The sequence below is a fragment of the Malania oleifera genome, chromosome 8, assembly GCF_029873635.1.
Source record: "Malania oleifera isolate guangnan ecotype guangnan chromosome 8, ASM2987363v1, whole genome shotgun sequence".
NCBI lineage: Eukaryota > Viridiplantae > Streptophyta > Magnoliopsida > Santalales > Ximeniaceae > Malania > Malania oleifera.
The window spans coordinates 107,595,205-107,614,102 of NC_080424.1; the positions used below are offsets into that span (position 1 = coordinate 107,595,205).

The 18,898-nt window shown below is 40.2% G+C and overlaps 1 protein-coding gene across 7 annotated transcripts in view; it reads left to right on the plus strand.

The window, feature by feature from the left end:
* The window catches only part of LOC131162219 (putative pentatricopeptide repeat-containing protein At5g43820), a 39,671-nt gene that overhangs the window by 19,079 nt on the left and 1,694 nt on the right, over positions 1–18,898 (plus strand). For all 7 annotated transcript variants that reach the window (XM_058118476.1, XM_058118474.1, XM_058118477.1 and 4 more), the window contains one exon: positions 18,010–18,265. The gene's annotated coding sequence lies outside the window, so the exon portion shown is untranslated. The remainder of the gene's footprint in view (positions 1–18,009; positions 18,266–18,898) is intronic.

An 18,898-nucleotide genomic window follows, 5' to 3' on the forward strand; every position in this document is an offset into this window, starting at 1 on the left:
GACAATTTCAGTAAAACCACAGCAAACCATTGTTGGTTTCGTGTCGGTGTTGTAGGACATACTTGGACTCGTGAGAGTTGTAGTTGACATGATTAGCTTTCAATGATTGTGTTAACTGTCTATGATATAGAAATTCTAACTGAATCCTATCTTACTTTCAGAATGGAGCTCAAGGATAATAACTTAGATAGTGGTTCTGAGGGGACTACGAGTGACGAGTCTCCTTCTGTGCCTTGGGATTTGACAAGGCAAGTCATGTGGGAGATTGGGCCCAGTGTTAGGAGACGTGAGCATTCTCTTACTGCTACGGGTTGTACCATAGAGAGGTTCACCCGTATGCACCCTTCAACGTTTATTGGAGGACTTGATTCGATAGTAGCAGAAAACTGGGTGCAGAAGACCGAGAAGATATTGGAAGTTCTGCACTGCATTGACCAGCAGAAGGTTCTTTATTCTATTTTTCAGCTAGCAGGAGAAGCTAAAAGATGGTGGACGGCTGTGAGTCTGCTTGAGAAGTAGAGAGCTAGTCCATCTGGTATGACTTGGAGCCGTTTCAAGGAGGTATTTTTCAAGAGATACTTCTCGGCTTCCACTCGTGATGCAAAAGCTGATGAGTTCTCGAGCCTGACTCAAGGAACCCTAATGGTGCAGAGATATCCTTCCAGATATATTGAGCTATCTCGTTTTGCGCCGTGTTTGATCTCGAACGAGTATGAGAAGACTCAGATGTTCAAAAGGAGTCTGAGGAAAGACATCCGCAGGCTTGTGGGTATACTGCAGATTCGAGAGTTCTCTGTTCTGGTAGAGAAAGCCACCATAGTTGAGGCTAACCTTCAGGGGTACGAGGTGGTACAAGAACAGAAGAAGAGGCCAGTATCTTCTGATTCTCAAATTGATTCTTGACAGGGACCGTGGAAGAAGAAGAACTATGGTTCAGGTTATTTCCAGAATACCGAACGGCAGGGTCCTCAGGGGGATCCATCTTCCGTGCAATGCACCAAGTGCCGTAAATGGCATGATGGTGAATGTCGGCCGTTTTGGGGTAACTGCTACAACTGTGGCAAATAAGGCCACATGTCCCGAAACTGTCAGGCACAGAGGAGCGATGCGCTTGCATCGAGCTAGAACCGTGGAAGTAATCAGATGCCTCGGGAAAACTATCAGGCAAACACGGCTCCGGCGAGGTTGTACTCTCTTATTCCAGCAGATGCAGAACATGCGGGAAACATGGTGACAGGTACCATGTTATTGCTTTCGAATAGAGCTGTTGTATTATTTGATTCGGGAGCAACCTATTCTTTTATATCTACAAGTTTTGTGAAACGGTGTGAGGTTGAAACCCAAGTGATGGATGAGTGGTTGTCTGTGGCTACACCGACTGGGAGTGTAATGATCTGTAGTAAGATGTTAGGAAACTGATCAGTAGTTATTCAGGGAAGGCTGCTGCCGATGAACCTAGTAGTGTACGACATGTGTGTATTTGACGTCATACTGGGGATGAATTGGTTATTCTCTAGTTATGCGGTGATAGATTGTTGTAGGAAGGTAGTAGTGTTCAGACCTCCTGGGGAGCAGGAGTATGAATTCGTAGGACCGTGTGTGCGTTTGACGCTACAGATTCTATCGGCTATACAGGTGAGAAGACTACTTTTGGATGGATGCCAGGGGTATCTAGCTTGCGTGAAGGAACCACCTCGGGATGATCTGAAGTTCGAAGATATCTCCGAGTGGTTAACGAATTTCCGGATGTATTCCCGAAAGACTTAGTCGGTTTACCTCCTGATCGTGAGGTGGAGTTCGCTATTGAATTGTTGTCAGGCGAGGCACCAATTTCTAAAGCTCTATATCGGATGGCTCCAGCTGAACTTAGAGAGTTGAAGGAGCAGTTGCAGGAACTACTGGATAAGGGCTTCATTCGACCTAGTGTTTAGCCCTGAGGAGCTCTAGTATTGTTCGTGAAGAAGGACAGGTCGATGTGAATGTTCATTGATTACCGCGAGATTAACAAGATAACAGTTAAGAATTGATACCTGTTGCCTCGTATAGATGATCTGGTTGACTAGCTGTAGGGAACGTAAGTCTTTTCGAAGATCGATGTATGGTCAGGGTATCATCAGGTGAAAGTTAGGACGGAGAATGTTGCGAAGACTGCTTTTCGAACCAGATACGGTCACTACGAGTTTCTGGTCATGCCATTTGGGTTGACTAACACCCCGACGGTATTTATGGACCTAATGAATAAGGTTTTCCATGAATACCTGGATCAGATTGTAGTGGTATTCATCGACGATATTCTGGTATATTCAAAGAGTTCGGAAGAGCACGAAAACCATCTGAGGTTGGTACTTCAGGTTCTACGTGAGAAGAAATTGTATGCCAAGTTTAAGAAATGTGAGTTCTGGTTGAAGCAGATCGCATTTCTTGGCCATGTTGTGTTGGGAGGTGGTATCTCAGTTGATCCAGGTAAGATAGAGGCAGTGGTGGATTGGTGAAACCGAGGAGCATACAGGATGTTCGGAGTTTCTTAGGACTGGTTGGGTACTACCAGCGGTTTGTGGAGGGATTCTTTAAGTTATCTGACCCTTTGACACAGTTGACGAGGAAGGGTGTGCGATTTGATTAGACTGACGAGTGCGAGCAGAGTTTCCAGGAGTTGAAACACCGACTGGTCGTTGCTCCGGTTTTAACCATCTCATCTGAGGACGGTGGTTTTTTGATTTACAGCGACGTATCGCTGAAGGGTTTGGGATGTGTGCTGATGCAATAGGGGAAAGTAATTGCTTATACTTCTCGGCAACTCAAGGAGTATGAGAAGAACTACCCCACGCATGATCTGGAGTTGGCAGTAGTAGTATATGCGTCGAAGATTTGGAGACACTACTTATACGGTGAGCAGTGAGAGATCTTCACAGACCTCAAGAGCTTCAAATACTTTTTCGCGCAAAAGGAGTTGAACATGAGGTAGAGAAGGTGACTTGAACTGATCAAGGACTACGATTGCACTATTAGCTATCACCCGGGAAAAACTAATGTAGTAGCTAATGCGTTGAGTCGGAGGTCAGAGCACGCGTTAGTATCTGTAGTAGTAGGTTAGCATCATATTAGACGGGATCTGGAAAGTCTAAGCGTGGAGTTGGTGGATGGTAATCATCAGACTTTCATTGCTTGCTTAGTGATCTAGTCGACGTTATTTGAGAGGATTAAAGCCGCGCAGGCTAATGATGCGGAGTTAATCGAGGTTGTAGAGAAGGTACAGTAAGGATTGACTGCAGATTTTAACATTTCCGAGGGAGGTGTGTTAAGGTTTGGGACCAGACTGTGCATTCCCAACGACGAAGGTATAAAGAGAACGATCTTGGAGGAGACGTATCGTTCTTTGTATGCAGTAATCTGGGCAGCACGAAGATGTATTGGGATTTGCGTGAATTTTTCTGGTGGAGTGGCATGAAAAGAGAGATTGCTCGATTTGTGGAGCAATGCCTGACATGTCAGCAGGTGAAAGCTGAACATCAGAGGCCGGCAGGGCCGTTGCAACCATTGAGTATTTCGGAGTGGAATGAGAGCACATCTCCATGGACTTTGTCACTGGATTGCCACCAGCACTTCACGGGTAGAATGCAATTTGGGTGATTGTGGACAGGTTGACTAAATTTGCTCACTTTGTACCGATGAAGGTTAGCTACTCCTTGAGAAGGCTAGCAGATCTATACATGCAGGAGATAGTCAAAATACACGGGCTACCGGTGTCCATTGTTTCAGATCGAGACCCAAGGTTCACTTCTCGATTCTGGACGAGCTTACAGGAAGTACTGGGGATGAAACTTACTTTCAGTACAACGTTCCACCCTCAGACTGATGGATAGTCAGAGGGGACGATACAGATCTTGGAGGATATGTTACGGGCTTGCGTGTTAGATTTCGGAGGTAGTTGGATTCAGTTTCTACCGTTAGTGGAATTTGCCTATAACAATAGCTTCCAAGTTAGTATCGGGATGGCACCATTCGAGGCATTGTATGGTCGAAGATGCAGGTCTCCTCTGTATTGGGATGAGGTTGGTGAACGACAAATATTGGGTTTCGAACTCATACAACAGGCTTCTGAGAAAGTCAGATTGATCAGGGATAGAATCGAATCAGCTCAGAGTCGGCAGAAGAGTTACGCGGATGTTGGTCGCCGTGAGTTGAAATTCGAGGTAGGGGGTATGATATTTATGAGAATCGAGTAGCCGTCACTAGCGTCCTAGCGTAACGGGAGCGTGGTTGTCGGTTAGCTGCGTATAGTACTTGTGTAAGTACGGATTTTGTAATCGGGTTGTCATTGTTGGGTTTTGTAGGCACCCAGGGTACGTACTGTATTTTGGAGTATAGACTCTAGTTATGTATAGACTCTGATATGGTACGTTGTATATATCAGAAAGAACATTTCTGCTGCGTATGTGATGTGTATGTATGTGTATGTGAATGTGTATAGGGTATACGTGTACCTTACGGGGTCGGACCCTTATTTAGTGTAGTATCATGTATGTTTTAATTGATACAGAGACAGGTTAGATTACTAAATTCACACCTGGGGCCCATCCACGAGTTAAGGGCGTGACAACACATGTCTTAATAAAATCAATCTTCCACCTTGCGAGAGCAACTTAAATTTCCACCTTGCAATATTCTTCCTAATCTTCTCCACAAGAGGCTCCAAGATCCTGGAAGGCAATTTTTTAGAAATCAAAGGCGCACCCAAATACGTAACTGAGAATTTACCTTCCTTGAAGCCCGTGATTCTCAGTAAACCATGTTTTCGAGCAGGAGTAATGTATTTTGGAAGGAATAATGTAGACTTTGTCTTGCTGATTTTTTGACTCGACCACTTCTCATACATCTCTAGAGTGTAAACCAAATTTCTAATAGACCTTTTCCCACCATTTGCAAAAATAAGAATATCATCTGCATAAAGCAAATGCGAAACCAAAGGGGCCCTAATCGAATGATTAAATTGTCCAATACGATCTGTCTCATAGTTTTTACTAAGCAACCTTGTCAAAACCTCCTCCATTATGATGAATGAATAAGGAGAAAGTGGATCCCCTTGCCTCAAGCCTTTAGTCAATTGAAAAAACCCTTTAAATGTTCCGTTCATCATAACGGAAAACCACAGGGACTCCACACAATTTTTTATGAGCTTGCAAAACCTCTCAGAGAAGCCAAAAGCCTTAAGAACCTCTAGAAGAAAATTCCAATTCACACTGTCATAAGCCTTAGCCATTATCCAGTTTTACCATCGCATTGCCACCAATCATTTTTTTTGTGCAAAGAATGAACCATTTCCTGTGCAAGCGTAATATTCTCAAAAATACTATGCCCGGGAATAAAAGTGCCTTGCTCATGCGAGATTAACTTTTCAACAATCTCAGTTAGCCTAAAAATAATAATCTTGGAAAAAATTTTGTAAGCCATAGAGCACAAACTAATGGGCCGGAATTTTCGAAGCTAGAAGGATTGTTCACCTTCGGAATTAAAACAATAAACGGAGAGGAGTGCCTTGAAAAAATTTTTTTGCCGCATCCAAGACATCTTTTTTCACAATGTCCTGGCAAGATATATAAAATTCAGAGCCAAATCCATCTGGTCTCGGATTGCTTTCTTTGGGAATAGAGAACACCGCTCTTTTAACTTCTTCTTCCGTTGGATCGGTGCAGAGAAAATTATTATCAACATCTGAAATATGCCTTTGAATTAACTTGGAGAGATCACAAGGTTCAACCACTGAAGACTCTGAGAGAAAATTTTGAAAAAAAACAGCGGCTTCATTATGTATTACTTCCGCACCTTCCAATATCCTCCCGTAGTTCAGAACCATACGGTCTATACGACCCTTATTCCGCATTTGATTGATAACTGAATGGAAGAATTTAGAGTTTTAATCCCCCTCAATCAACCATTTTTTATTTGCAATTTGTCCTAGGCGAGATGCTTCCCTATTCTCCCACACTTGAATCTCCAACTTAGTAGTTAAGTAATCAGCTTCAACCTCCTCAGAAAAACCTAATTGCAGTTGATTTTTTAGAGATTTCATCCTTTCCTTGAGAGCTTGAAGGTTTTCTCCCACTCTCCCAAATTTATTTTAATTCCATGCACGTAAAACAACTTTAGTTCTCTTAAGACAAATAGCAAGTTTCAGGAGACTCGAGGCCGAGTTATTCTTGATCCAGGCATCTTTAACACACGAAAAAAACAAATCATGCGAGCTCTATATATTAAGGAATCGAAATGTAGGGTCATACAAAGAGACTGACGTATTCGTATAAACCACCACAGGATTATGATATGAGGATTTCTGATTTAGATATTTGAATTGAGCCGAACCATAGAGGTTGGAAAAAACATTATTAATGACAACTCGATCAAGCTTAGCCCAGCTACGAGCCACCCCTTCATGGCCATTGCACCATGACATATGAGGGCCTGTGTTTTATAAATAAAAAATATCACAATGATGTAAATAGTCATTAAACTCTATCATAGGTAAGAGTGGTTTTGGATTTCCACCAATTCTTTTGGCATCCGTTCGAATAACATTAAAATCACCTAAGACCAACCAAGGAAAATCCGAACTTTGGCACTCCTCCAGTTGCCGTCATAATTCTCTTCTTTTAACATAAGAACATTTGGCATAGACAAAACTCAACAACATGCTTTGGCAATTGGCCTTCCTTGAAGAACCACCTGGAAATTATGAGTCGTGATTGAAATCACCTCAAAGGCATTCATATCCTTCTAGTTATTTATGGCTCTTATACTTCTATTTTTATAAGCAAAGAAGGAAGGAGGAAAAACATAAAGGGGGCAGCACAGCAGGACTCGTTGACGAGGGGCCTATGCTTGTTGACGAGGGAACAGCAAAGGTTCGTCGACGAAGGCTCTGAAGCTCGTCGACGAATAATTACCAAGAGCAGGAATTTTTCAGATTTCTGGCATCATCAACGAGAGCCCTGTATTTGTCGACGAAGGGTCTTCTTGGTCTCGTCAAAGAGGCCCTGTGTTCGTCGACGAAAGGCGCTTGGGCTGCGACAGTTTTTCTGAATTTTGAATTTTTGAACCTTGAGTGGTTGGGCAAACGGGGGGAAACCTTCGAGGAACTTCTATATATGTCATTTGGGTATATTTTGAGAATGAGGATGATCATTAAAGTAGTGTATTGTGTACATTTTGATTTCCTTAGTGAAATTTGTGTGCCATTGCTTCCGTAGATGTAGGCTTTACCGAACCATGTAAATCTTTGTGTTGATCTTGTTCTGGTTGTGTATGTGTCATTTACATTTAGTTGTTGTTTATTTTGCCGTGCATCTTCATTATACGATCCATATCACAAAAAATTGGTATCAGAGTGTAGTTGTTATGGCATCGGGATCGTCTTTTGCAAGATTTGACATTATCAAATTTGATGGAACTGGAAATTTTGGTTTATGGCAGAGGAGAGTGAAAGATATTCTAGTGCAACGGGGAATGGCTAAAGCATTGCTTGATACTCAACTGGAAGGAATGGATGAGACAACATGGGTAGATTTGAAAACAAAGGCAGCGTCGACAATATGCTTATGTTTGGCCGACGAAGTTCTTTATCGGGTGATGGAGGAGGATTCTCCAGCGGCTATCTGACAAAAGTTAGAAAGTCGGTACATGTCTAAATCCCTCAATAACAAACTTTTTCTTAAGCAGCGTTTATATTGGCTTAAGATGGTAGAAGGATCTAGTCTAGATCAACACATCAATGTGTTTAATCAAATCATAAGTGATCTTATGAGAATTGATGTGAAGTTTGATGAGGACGATAAGACTTTGATGTTGTTAAATTGTTTGCCCTCAACTTATACCTACGAAAATCTTGTGACCACTCTTACGTGGGGAAAAGAAACACTTGATTTGGAAGAAGTACAAGTGATTTCTTAAATTTTCATCAAAGATTGAAAATATGTGATGAAGGAGAATGACTTGTGGTAAAGGGCAATAATGAGCGAGGCAAAGGAAAGTTTAAAATTAGGTCTAATTAGAAATCTCGGAATCAATCCAAGAAGAAGGAAATCCGGTGTTATCAATGTGGTAAAAAGGGGCATGTGAAACCGGAGTATCTAGATTGGAAGAAGGGAAATGCTAATAAGCATGAGGGGATTTCTAAATATGTGAATGTTGTTCAAGAAGAGGATTTAGCAGATGGTGATGTTCTATTAGTTTTAGCGGAGTCGGATAATCTAACAGACTCTTGGATACTTGACTCGGCATGTTCTTATCACATGACTCCAAACAAGGAGTGGTTCAGCACTTACAGGTTAGTAAATTCTGGATAAGTTCTTATGGGTAATGATGCTTCTTGCAAGATCGTTGATATAGGAAATGTAAAGATAAAGATGTTTGATGGTGCAGTAAGAACATTGTGTAATGTAAGACATATACCGGAGTTAAGAAAGAGTCTGATATCTCTTGGTACTTTGGATTGTAATGACTTTAATTACAAGTCCAAAGGTGGAGTCTTGACGGTATGGAAAGGTAATCTTATTGTGATGAAAGGGCAGAAACTGGATGGAAATATTTACACGTTGCTGGGAACTACTGTTGTAGGTGGAGTTGCAACCGTGGATGCTGAATTAGGTGAGACCGTCTTGTGGCATATGCGTTTTTGGCATATGGGAGAACATGACATGAAAGAACTACACAAGAGAAAATTGTTGAAAGGTTTAAAATCATGTCAATTAGAATTCTGCAGATTTTGTGTTCTTGGAAAACAGAACAGGGCAAAATTCAGATCAGCTACTCACAAGACGAAAGGAATTCTTGACTATGTACATTCAGATGTTTGGGGTCCGGTTAGAGCTGCATCAAAAGGTGGACATGTGTACTATGTGAGTTTCATTGATGATTACTCATGGAAGGTTTGGGTTTACTTCATGCGTCACAAATCTAATACGTTTGCTAAGTTTAAGATTTGGAAGGGTGAAGTGGAAAACCTAATTGGGAAGAGAATCAAATATTTAAGGTCTAATAATGGGACCGAGTACGCTAATTCTCGATTTATGGAGTTTTGTGTGGAGCAGGGCATCAAGAGATATTTTACAGTTCGCCGAACTCCTCAGCAAAATGGTGTAGCAGAACGGATGAACTGGACTCTTGCTGATAAGGCTCGGTGTCTCAGATAGAATGCAGGGCTACCGAAGAACTTCTGGGCCGAGGCAGTTAGTATGATTTGTTTTCTGGTTGGTTTCGATCACCAAGGGCATCACTAGTGGGTAAAGTGGCGAAAGAGGTTTGGACAGGAAATGCAGTAGATTACTCCGAATTGAAGGTATTTGGGTGTCCAACCAATGTCCACATGTCTAGTGAAAAGAGGTTTAAGCTTGAACCGAAGTCACGTTTTTGCATCTTCTTAGGATATCCAGAGGGTGTGAAGGGGTATAAGTTGTGGGACCTAATGGCAAATAAGGTGGTGATTAGTAGAGATGTAGTCTTTGATGAGAAGGCTATGGTGAAGCGTACTCAAAAGTTTGATGAACAGAAATAGGAGCCAGAAAGCTGGGGCAGTGATGAACATGTTGTGCAGGTGGAGTTGGAAGCTTAGGGCAATGAAAATGATCATGGTATTGTGGTTGCAGGGAGCTCTAGCTTGGAAAGCTAGCAAGTTTGAAATTAGAAATAGCTTCCCAAGAGGGGGGGTGAATTGGCTTTTAAAACTTTTTTTTAACTTCTTTTAAGAATCCTTAACTTCTTTAAACACTTAACCAATTCTTTAACTTATTTGTTTAATTTCACCAATTACACAACAACTTAATTAAACAACCAATCAATTAAACGCAATCTTCAATCAATTTATTTTCCAAGTATAAGTCAAACAACAAACAACCAAACCAAGATATAAAGTATTCAGCACTTTGGTAATATAACAACTCAAAGATGGTTGTTTGTTTATATTTGCCAAATTTGAACCAAGCCCTGTAATGAATGAGAATTTATGCTTGCTGATGTAAAGCCCTGTATAGATGAATCAAATCACTCTTTCCAAATATTTAGAACTCAAATAAACTCTTGGTAAATTTATCTTTGGGATGTTAACCAAGTAACGTACTCCCGTAAGGTTTCCGCAAGATATGGTGTCACCAACGTACTCCCTTTCGGTTTCCGCAACCCAAATCAAAATCAAACCTTAAGTTTGTTTGATTTTCCAAATATATGTAGTTTATATGATTTTCAAATTTAAAACCATCCACACAATTTAAATATACTGAAAATAAAGAGTAAGGGAAAGAGAGAATGAGACGGAGATTTTTACGAGGTTCGGCTTATACCCAGCCTACGTCCTCGCCTTTGGCAAACCACCAAAGGATTCACTAGTTCAGTTTCGTTGATAGGTAAAACAACGCCGATTACAACACTCCTTGGTTAAGGCTAGAGCCCGCCTTCTCCAAACGATATTTCCTCCTTCGGTCACTCCTTACATAGGCTAGAGTCTGACTCTCTAAGCAATGTCCCCTTGCTTAGCCAACGATCCAAACGACCCTTGGAACGTCAAAGAATTATAAGAAACACAAGATAAGATTTGCATACAAGTATACTCTCTCAAAGAGCAAGTTAGTACAATTTCAGCACTATATACTTTGAATGTAAAATACCAATATGAAATACAATGAAGCTCAAGTGTAGAATTCACCAATATCCTTCTTAGAAGAGGATTAGAAGTAGGAATTCAAAGGAGGAATAATTAGCACTTCAGAATTTCTCAGCAAAATAGATTTGCAATGAGTGAGCAAGAGAGCTTTTGGAAGAACAAGAGTGCTTTCAGCTTTACAAGCAGATTTTTCAATTCTTGGATATATTTTAATTTGCAAAACCATGTATTTATAGGCTTTCAAACTTGTTTCCATGTTGCAAAAGTTTCCTTTGAGAGTTTCCCAAAATTTTAGAAAGTTTAGAGCTCAAATGACTATATTTTAAAACATGAGAAAAAAAAATTTTTTGCCCGTTGAACAGTGTTCAGTTGACTGAAGTCATAAGTTCAGTCAACTGAACTGCTACTGCCTGCTGTATATTCTGTCCAGAAAATCTTCAGTTGACTGAACTTAATCTTCAGTCGACCGAAGTCATCTGTTCAGTCATCTGAAGTTGCACGTGAACAGTGTTCAGTTGACTAACAGCAGTGATCCCCCTTCAGTGTTTTAGCCATAACTTTTTATGTATAACTCCAAATTAGGTGTTCTTGGTGTCAAAAGAAAGCTAAGAGAAAATCCTAAAAACTTTCGTGTTCATCACTTTTTAAAATAATGAAGTTTTGATAGTGAAAAATACACCTGAATACGGTTGTATCAAAATTGTCAGCAAACAGAAAAACCCCTTTTTGGTGCTTTTAATTCCAAAAATGATTCTAACCCTTTTCAAATTATTTTTGACTTTATAAAATTATTTTAAAGATATTTTAAAAGGTATTTAGGTCCAAGATGTTAACCTAAGAGCTGCAAAATATTGCAAACGATATTTTAAACATTTAAAGTACTTGCATGAAAACTCTTAAAACTTTTCTCATTCTTAAGTCTTCATGTTTTGTTTCTTCAAGCTTCCATCTTCTTTGAGCTTTATCACTTTGCCTTTATTTGGATCTTTTAGTATTCCTTGGCTTTCAACAACTCATTCCTGTCTTTCTTCAAGCTTCCATCTTTTCTTCAAGCTTTCAAACTTTGAGCTTTATCACTTTGACCTTTGCTTTCTCATATATAATCCTTGTGGGCACTTTAACCTTGCTTTCTCATATATGAGCCCTAAAACAACATTACTCACACAAATATGTTAAATTCCACTTATTTGTTAGCATCAAAACAAGACAAGAAGATTTTAAGCCTCGTAAGGCCAACAAAGTCGATGATATTCCGTTAAGAAGATCCAAACGTACTATTTAGCCTCCGCCAAGGTATGGTTTTGATGAGTTAGTGTCTTATGTTTTCCTTGTTACAACGATCCAACTTCTTTTCAAGAGGCAGTGTACGGCCAGGAGAAAGATAGGTGGATGGGAGCGATGATTGAGGAGATGGAATCATTACATAAGAACCTAACTTGGGATTTGGTGGAGCTTCCAAATGGGAAGAGACTGATAGGTTGCAAATAGGTGTATAGGAAGAAGGAGACAATTTCAGAAAAGGAAGGAGAAAAATTCAAGGCACGATTGGTGGCAAAAAGATACTCACAAAAGAAGGGAATAGATTATGATGAGATCTTTTCTCTAGTGGTCCGACATACTTCTATCAGAGTTGTGTTGGGGTTGGTAGCTTATTACGATCTTCATTTGGAACAAATGGATGTGAAGACAGCGTTTCTTCACGGTGACTTGGAGGGACAAATTTACATGGTACAAACGGAGGGATTCATTGAACCAGGAAAAGAAAATTTTGTTTGCAGGTTGAAGAAATCTCTTTATGGGCTGAAACAGTCTCCAAGGCAATGGTATAAACGGTTTGATTCGTACATGATGAAGATTGGCTACAAATAATGTGAGTGTGTGCTGTGTTTATGTGAATAAACTTGAGGATGGTTCTTTTTTTTTTTTGTTATTGTACGTCGATGACATGTTGATTGCTGCAAGAGATTTAACTGAGGTGAATCAGTTAAAGGACCTGTTGCATAAGGAATTTGACATGAAGGATCTTGGTTCAACCAAGAAAATACTTGGGATGGAGATTTGCCAAGATAGGACTACAGGAAGATTATGGTTATCTCAGGGTGGTTATGTGCAGAAGGTGTTGGAGAGGTTTAGCATGGTTGATGCAAGACAGATGTGTACACTTCCAGCAAATCATTTCAAGTTGTCTATTGTAGATTGCCCAAGTTCAAATGAGGAAATCCGGGACATGTCAAAGGTCCCTTATGCTAGTGCTGTGGGAAGTTTAATGTATGTCATGGTATGTACGAGGTCAGATTTGGCTTATGCGGTAAGCGTGGTGAGCAAGTTCCTCTATAATCTAAGATGGCAGCATTGGGAAGCCATCAAATGGATACTTAGATACTTGCGGGGTACATTGGGATATGACATCATGTTCGGCAAGCAACAGGGTTGTCCTTCAGTTATGGGGTTTGTTGATGCAGATTATGCTGCAGATATGGATGACAGAAGGTCTACAACGGGATATGTGTTTACCCTTATAGGAGGACCGGTATGTTGGAGATCCATGGTACAGTCTCTAGTTGCATTGTCCACGACTGAGGCGGAGTATATGGTAGTTGCCGAAGCTGCAAAGGAGGCCTTATGCCGTACTGGTTTAGTCAGAGAGCTGGGGTTATAGCAAGATGGTGTGGTGCTACATTGTGATAGTTAGAGTGCAATTTACTTGGTGAAGAATCAGGTATACCATGCTAGGACCAAGCACATTGATGTGAGGTTCCACAGAGTTCGGGAATTGATTGCTTCGGGTGAACTTGTGTTGGAGAAAGTTCACACATTTGATAATGCAGTAGATATTCTGACCAAATCAATTACTATAGAGAAGTTCAAGCATTGCTTGGACTTACTCCATGTCTCCAAGTGATAGAAAGGAGACATACCCAACCAAGCATTTTTAAGTTCAAAGAGAAACAGTTCATGTTTTTGAGATTCTCCTAAGGGGCGTATAATCGACAAGGTGGAGATTGTTATTTATGGCTCTTATACTTCTATTTTTATAAGCAAAGAAAGGAGGAAAAACATGAAGGGAGCAGCACAGCAAGACTCGTCGACGAGGGGCCTATGCTCGTCGACGAGGGAACAATAGAGGTTCATCGACGAAGACTCTGAAGCTCGTCGACGAATAATTACCGAGAGCAGGAATTTTTTAGATTTCTGGCATCGTCGACGAGAGCCCTGTATTTGTCGACAAAGGGTTTTCTTGGTCTCGTTGACGAGGCCCTGTGTTCGTCAATGAGAGGCGCCTGGGCTGCGGCAGTTTTTCTAAATTTTGAATTTTTGAACGTTGAGTGGTTGGGCAAACGGGGGGAAACCTCCAAGGAACTTTTATATATGTCATCTGGGCATATTTTGAGAATGGGGATGATCATTAAAGAAGTTTATTGTGTACATTTTGATTTCCTTAATGAAATTTGTGTGCCATTGCTTCCGTGGATGTAGGCTTTGCCGAACCACGTAAATCCTTGTGTTGATCTTGTTCTGGTTGTGTATGTGTTATTTACATTTACTTCTTGTTGTTTATTCCGTTGTGCATCTTTATTATACGATCCATATCACAACACTTCCAAAACAACCACAATTTACCGCCTTGATTTTCATTCGATATAAAATGGTGATAGTTCAGAAAACTACCCAGCATTACCATCCTCTCCTCAGTCGCGAAAGGATCTGAAATAGCAAACAAACCAACATTAAACTTATTAATCAACTTCTTTAACCTGCCTCTAGAATTGCCCAACCCTCTAATATTTAGAAAAAAAATTGTATCAGTCATAAATTTAATTTATGCGGTCGGATGTGAACCCGATGGGATTTCCTTTATGGTTTTAGTGTTTTTGGGAGTCCATTTCTACCCTGTATTAGACTCATATATTTTTTCTTTGCACTTCAACGCTGAAATTTCACCTTCATCCCTCTCCGACGAATAACCCAAAACCAATTCCCCTTGATGTAAAGCTTGGTTCCCACCTTTAGTCAGTTTAATACTATTTGCATGATCCACTTTCTCTTAAGACATAATTTCACCATATGAAACTCGAGCATCATCATCACACCAGTCTTCCTCACACTCCTCTTCATCACTCTTTGTTGAACCTTCATTTACCTTATTTTTTAAGCCTCCCTGCGGTACATTAGAGTTTTGCCTTGCAAGTTCCCCTTTTTCTTGAGCCATAGGAATTTCTGTTAATACAGGACACCTATCTATGGTCCTCTTCGTCATCGGCACATTACTGGATCCTGCTTCTTGCTCCACCTTCTTTGCCTCCTTATTCACATCGGTATTGGTTTCCATTACACCATCATTAGTCTTTGGTTTCCAAATCTCTTTTTCTTTATATTTTCCATCATCCCTTCGCTTCTCTCCCACCCTACAAACAATTGAGGTATGTCCTTCTTGGTAGCATTTAGAGCAAAAAAAAACCCATCTTTTCATATTTGTCCTCTTGCCAAATACATTGTTTCGGAGATAAAACAAAAGAAAATCCCTTTACTGGCTCCATCGTTAGGTCGACTTCCACGCAAATACGTGCCCCCGAGGCTCTCGTACGGTTGATTGTTGCATTATTGGTTCCAAGATAACGACCAAAACGAATCGTTATAATTTGTAGAAAATCTATTCGGTAAAGATGCATTGGTAACTCTGGTAAGAAAATCCATTGAGGAGCCAATGGAGATTCTTTTTTGACATCAAAATCCTTTGTCCATTTGAACAGCCGGAATGAACTGCCTTCCACAGTTTTACCTTCCCTTGCCCAACCATGCAAAAAATCACGTTCGCTTTTCATGTGAATTAGCACATGGTAATCATCCATAACACTGATCGTTGGAATTTCTGTCAAGCCCCACGTTTTCACAATCGATAACCGAATTTTATCAATAGATGGCCGATTCCTCAAAAATTTCATCATTAATGCAAAACGAAACTCTTCCTCAGCCTTAACTATTTCCGCTTCTGAGAAAATAAATCACAATTCACCATTGATATTAACTGAAAATCTCATAGGAATTTTGAATGTAGGTACCTCCACTTTTTTATTCACGACTTGCGCATACGAATGCACCCCGGAACCAACCTGGACGACATTCCTTGCCGACGGTGAGGCCATCGGCGGGGGACGACACCTTCCCAACCACCCTAGGCGTTGGCGAGCCGACGCCGACGAGACTGAGCTGCAATATATAAAAATTAGAGTTAGAGTTTTCTAGATGGGAAAGAGACTGACCGGCATGCTGTTTGGTCCTCCTCCTTGTCCCTCATCGGGTGAGGGCAGTGGTGATGCCAAGTTATGGAGCGGCGAAACCTCTCGTGCATATCCCCGGAAAGGAATGAGCTTTGTGAGGAGAATCAACAGCGACTCCCCGAGCAGAAACGGCGTGCAGTTTCCGTGGTCTGTCCTCGACGGTGACGACTTGCAGTTTCGATGCAAATTGCCGTTCTGTGTTACCCCTTGTGCGTCTCTCCAAAAAAAAAAAATGACACCTTTACCAGAGATGTCTTCTTGGTGGACAACACCGGAGATGGCAAGGGTGGAGCTCGCTGTCCAACCATAGCAGGCGGTCGGAGATGGTAGAGGTGTCTCTGCGGGTGAACCAAGAACAACTCCGGTGTGCGGCAACGTGCAGCTACGGCGTGCGGTGACCTCAGCGATGGCGTGCGGCGACCGCAGCAATGGCGTGCGTCAACCTCAGCGACGACATGCGGTGACCTCAGCGGCAGTGTGCAAGAATGGCTCCGAAGTGAGAACGGCTCCGGCGTATGACGACGAGCAGCGACGGCGTGTGGCGACCTCAGTGACTGCATGCGGCGATCTCAGCGATAGCGTGCCCTAGGCTCCTCAGCGACGGTGTGCAACTAAGCTAGCAATATGGACAGAGAACTGGACACTTGTGAGAACGGCTCCGGCGTACGGCGACGAGCAGCGACAGCGTGTGGCGACCTTAGCGACTGTGTGCGGCGATCTCAGCGACGGCCACTTCATTATTAAATCCTTTGTTACTACTTCATTTCAATTGACGGTTCCATCTTGATCAATCATTAATTCTACAAGTATTAAATTGTACTCAATATCCTTTCAATTATTACCGTAGTGCAAACGGTGTCCAGAATCAAAGTACGATAAATAACATGCTAATTACTATGAAGATCTTAGGTCAAAGAAAATTCTTACATCATATTCCTTAAGAAAAATATCCTATTGACATGACAGTTTGATGGTAATTCTAACAATTAAGAATTTTCAATTGAGTCATTTCAATGATCATATCTCCATATGCATCATCTATATATGTAATTTAGTTAATGAAATAAACTAATCTCTATCTTATAGAGTCCACCACATATATATTGATCTGACCGGATCATTAATGTGTATTAATGATCCTATGACCAAAAACAATTTAGATTAAATAGTAAAAGGTCCAACTCTCATTATCATGATCTCCATCATGATGATAAGCTTATAAATTTAATCAAGGATCTTTATTTAGTTAATTAAATAACTAAATAATAAAGCTGTTAATGTCATTTATTAATCAAAATTGTTGATTAAAAATGTGTTCAAACTATTACATGTGAGATTGGATCTAAGGCATACTAATTCTAACCCCAACAATTCTATGGTCACACAACACGCCCAAGCACTTCTCCATTTTAGTTAACATACTTTAACTCTATGCATTACATTTTCTTCAACTTCTCTTTTAATTTGCATATAGATTCAAGGTATCAAAATCCAATAGTCTGAATAACCCTCTAGTTTAATAGGTTCTTCGATGTTCCTCCTAAAATGAATGTAAAAATGCAAAACCACATTAGCTTGTGTAATCAGCTCAAAGAAATCAATGGGCATAGGCATAACAACAGAACTGAACTGACACTGTATCATCTATTGTTAACTATAAAATTATGGCTGAAAAATGAAGAATTTCGATCATATCAATACCTGGAAAAAATAACAATAAGAGAGAGAGGAAGGAGGCAAAGAAAAGGAAAGAAATTCAGGATCACCAGAGAATACTGACTAAAAAAATTTGCATTATTGAATCTGTATCTATATGTTGAGAGAGAGTGAGAGATGGAAGGGAGAAGATGGTTAGAAAACATGGTCAGCCTGGCAGCCTGTGCTCACATGGTTATCATTGCTGACGTTGATGTTGGCTGGATACAGTGCAATTAAAGTGAACCATATAGAACTGTGTGTAATATAAGTATATTAGCAATGCCCTTACTATTATTTTAAATTTATTATTTGCATGAAAAGGTATATGTGTTAATAACATAATTTTTGACATGAGTTCATTCCGTTCTCATTTATTGACTGCAGGTACAAATTCAGATAGGATGGTGAACATATATGTGGATTATCTGAATGAGTTGTCAGCTTTGGTTTTTTCTAACAAGGCTGATGATTAGACTTGAACAGGTAATTGTGGTGCCTACGCACTCACATATGACCGAAGACCCTGTAAAGAAAGAAATTGATATTCACCCTTTGTCTTTAAAAGGGAGCATATAGGTTTCCCTTTTGCACCAATTTGTTCTGCTGTTGGCGGTGAGTTATCTCCTGCATCAAGTTAAAGGTAGGGGATTATCTTTGTGACATTTCCTTTTAATTTGTTGCATTTCAAACTAAAATTAAAATTACTTTTGGTACATAATAATTTTTCGGGCTATATTCTGAACTACCAGGAAATATGTTTTTATTTATTTATTTTTGTTGTATTGCTTTCATGGTTCTCATTTATATAAAAAAAATCATGATCGGAAAATTTCTACACATTTTTGAGATACTAGCTGCTTGCACGAGTGACATGTGTGCTGCATGCCTTTTGAAACATGTAATGTTATTATTATTATTATTATTATTTTGGTAAAATCTTAACCTTTAAAAAATAAATAAAAACTGTGCTAAAATACTGCGGGGCACTTGTTAAGAGGATAACTGCTAAAAAATGGTAACCATATAAGGTAAGAATGGTTTAAAGCAAAATTAATTTTGGGAGGACAAAAGCCCCCTATTTGGTTAATTAGTAGTGATGGATACTTCTTTTGGTAACTCCTCAAAGATATACTTATATAATGTTTGTTACTTTGTTTTGATACTCTACAGAGGACAGTGAGTGTCATCTTTTCTCTATCGGGATGTATTTTCTTTTGTTAGTTGTGTTGCATAAATCTCATAATTTTGTGGCTTGCTGCTGCTGCTGTTGTGT